The sequence below is a fragment of the Lathamus discolor genome, chromosome 2, assembly GCF_037157495.1.
Source record: "Lathamus discolor isolate bLatDis1 chromosome 2, bLatDis1.hap1, whole genome shotgun sequence".
NCBI lineage: Eukaryota > Metazoa > Chordata > Aves > Psittaciformes > Psittacidae > Lathamus > Lathamus discolor.
In genome coordinates this window covers 24830606-24834038 of record NC_088885.1, presented here as the reverse complement: position 1 = coordinate 24834038, position 3433 = coordinate 24830606, and positions in this window count along the sequence as shown.

Sequence of the window (3433 nt, the reverse complement as noted above, 5' to 3'; positions counted from 1 at the left end):
ACATAACAAGCAGCCACAGTATCATGCCTTTGGCAATTCAAGACTGGCTTCCCAAAGCCAAGCTTTCCCAGTGCTAAGCCAGAACAATGTCGAAGATTTTGATTTCTGAATTCTGACTCCATGTCAAACTGGAAGCTTGTCTTGGCAGCCACCTCACCCTTGAGGCAGGAAACTCCTGTCATGCTGCAACTCCTCTTATTTCTTCTTCTCTTTTTTCCTAACTTCCAAGCTTCCAGCCTGTGTGAAGTGCTGCTTCTGGGCATGGCCAGAAAGCTCCGATTTCACTGTCGGAGCAGCTCAGACAGAAGTTTGGCAGAGGGCAAAAAGCAGACATACTTTTTTTGCTGAGTGCCCCAAGGCGGAGGGGCTAGTCCAGGCAGGAGATGAAAGCTTGTTTGATACTTACTAAACCGGCAAGTCATGAACTCAGCAAACCAGTGCAGATATGAGATAATAAGAGGATAAAGGTACTTCATCAGTTGTTTATATATATACACTTTATGTAAGCTCCTGGCTGGTGAGAACCACTGTACGTGTGTTATCACTAGCAGTGACACTTATCATACTGCTCAGGAGAAACCAGAGTGCTGGCCCGGAGGGCCAGCCAAGGCTGACAGACCCCGGGCTCAGGGACAGGCAGAACAGAAACAAACTCTGGAGTAGCCAGCTGGGGGCAACCAGTGACCTCTAGAAGGGACAGGCATAGGACAGACCAACAGCACTTACTGCTTTTCCTGTTATTCAGCTCTCTATGTGCTGGAAAAAAGGAATCATCCTTCTCCAGGAGAGGAAGATCACAGGCACCAGTGTGACTTTCTGACCTGCTTCCATGTAGCAGGTTTAAATGAGAGCTGCCTGTTCCTAGCAGGATGGCCTCGCAAGAGTGCAGCCCTGTACATCTGAAAGGTAATCCAAAGGTGTGGTGCCTGCACCTGCGCTCCAGTCCGAACACTGAAACAGCCTGAACAGGAGAGTGGCCTAAGAACACCCTACAGCTTTGTGGTGAGGACTCTCCTGCCACCTGGGTGTAAATCTCTGCTGACAGAAAGAACAGGATGTGGGCCCTTCACAGACCCTCTCTCTGGTACCCACTTCCCATCTTATACAATCAGCAGCACGTCATGGTTGCCAGCCCTGTGCCAAGTTCCTTAGTAGGGCCCAAAGATACCTAACCCCAGATTTCTTTGGCTTTCAGATGACAGTCTAAAAGCAGATCTGTACTTTTGCCCCAGCTGAAGGGATGGCCAGCGCACAGCCTCTCATGCTCTGCAGCAGTGTTTTGCCTCATGCTGTCTCTAAGAACAGTGGAGCTCGGAGCAATTTTAACAGGGCAGAACATGTGGAAACTTGATGCTGTGTTCCACAGCATCTGGGTCAGGTTTAGTGCATCCACCTGCAGCTTTAGTAGCAGAAGAAAATCCCAGATACAAGGCATGAAATGCACACAGCAGGCAAGCAGAAGATAGATAGACTTTTCTATCACTCCAGGCAGGTCTGCCCTTTAAGTATCAACACTGACAGAAACTGTTGATACCTGCCAGCGTTTCTCATAAGCTTTCTACTAGCTTTTGCACCTGCTTTCTTGTATTCTGCTCTTTTTTTTTTTTCCTAATAAGTTCCTAGTCCTCTTCCTTGGAGCATTACCCAATGCTCCAGCTCCTCCCACTCTTTCATTAGAGGTTATCGTTACCCAAGTGTCCCGCTATCCCCTCTATACCTGCAAGAGACTGATCTGAAATGAGACTCCACTGACCATTGTCCCAAAGATCGGTATGAGAAGCTAAGATGGAATTCCACCAATCCATTGTCTCAAAGAATTGGTGTGAGGTATTGAAATGCTTGTTTGCATCTTAATATCACTCTTGGGATCACGAAAGAAATAGGGTCCAGCACTGAGGTTTTCTCCTGTCAGACCCTGACAATACGCACAGTGATTTGTTCCCGAAGTCTTTCAGGAGCAAAGAGCCCATTTCTTCGTAGTTCACACAATGCAAAACACAACTATTTCAGAGCAACAAAGTGTGCAAGCTGTCACCTAGCCTGCAGCGCCTTCATCCAGAACTGTCGTTCTCAAGCTCTTCAAAACTACCCTCCCCCTTTTAAAAAAGTTCAATTTCCCCTTCTCGTCTTCCCAGTGTCTACCCAACAAAACCACCATTCACTCTCTAACTTACCTCAAGCCCTCAGAGCAAAAACATAAAGATTTTGTTGCTGTTGCTGTTCAGTATGAAACAGTTTGCACCACCTATTTTCTTTCTCCCAATATTCAGCTTTTGATTTTCAGTAAAACTGAACCCAAAACTCTACCTGTGTTGGCCCAAAGGGAATGCTACACTCATCTTGGAGCTGAAGAGGATGGAAGACCTTTGGGTGGGATAGTGAGAGATGAGCACATCAAAACACAAAGGCAAGGCAGCAGTTTTTCGGTGGCTCCTGCATCTCATCCTACAGTTACAGGATGTATTCTGACCCTCCTTAGAAACCCACTGCTGTAGTAGAGGAAGGACCAAAATGAGCAAGACAACAATGTGATTCTCAAAGCTGTCACTCCATCCCAATTGCAAACATAGTTTATTTCTAAAACAGCTGGAATCCCGTATTTGACAAAGCTGCAGGCAGACGGAGCTTTCAGAGAAAGATTGACACTGAAGGAAACTTAAAACACTTTTGCCGACAGAGCTACAGTAGCGAGGTGCCAAAGTCCGTGCCAGATGGAGCTGCCATTCAAAGACCCCCGGCACAGCTGGTGAAACCAGCAAAACCTATGCTTTTCTTGGTAGGCTTGTTTCACAAGGAGGCTTTGCAAGGAAGCGAGGAAGTTTTGGCAGCAGAGATGTCAGTTTTCCAGCATGCCACATTAAGAGCATCTGGTGCGTCTATAGACCCAGCCCTGTCTGTTGTAACAGCTAAAGCTGTGGCATACCTTAGGCCTATCAATAGGCACAAACCCTAAAAGGGAACTTACTTATCTTGGTTCAGTATAAACAATTGCACTTAGAATCATAGAATAGAATCATAGAATAGTTCAAGATCATCTAGTTCCAACCCCCCTGCCATGGGCAGGGACACCTCACACTAAACCATCCCACACAAGGCTTGGTCCAACCTGGCCTTGAACACTGCCAGGGATGGAGCACTCACAACCCCCCTGGGCAACCCATTCCAGTGCCTCACCACCCTAACAGGAAAGAATTTCCTCCTTATATCCAAACTAAACTTCCCCTGGTTAAGTTTTAACCCGTTACCCCTCGTCCTGTCACTACAGTCCCTGACGAAGAGTCCCTCCCCAGCATCCCTATAGCCCCCCTCCAGATACTGGAAGGCTGCTATGAGGTCTCCACGCAGCCTTCTCTTCTCCAGGCTGAACAGCCCCAACATACCCATTTACAAATGAGTATTTGTGAAAACGAAAAAAAAAAGATCCCACAAAACA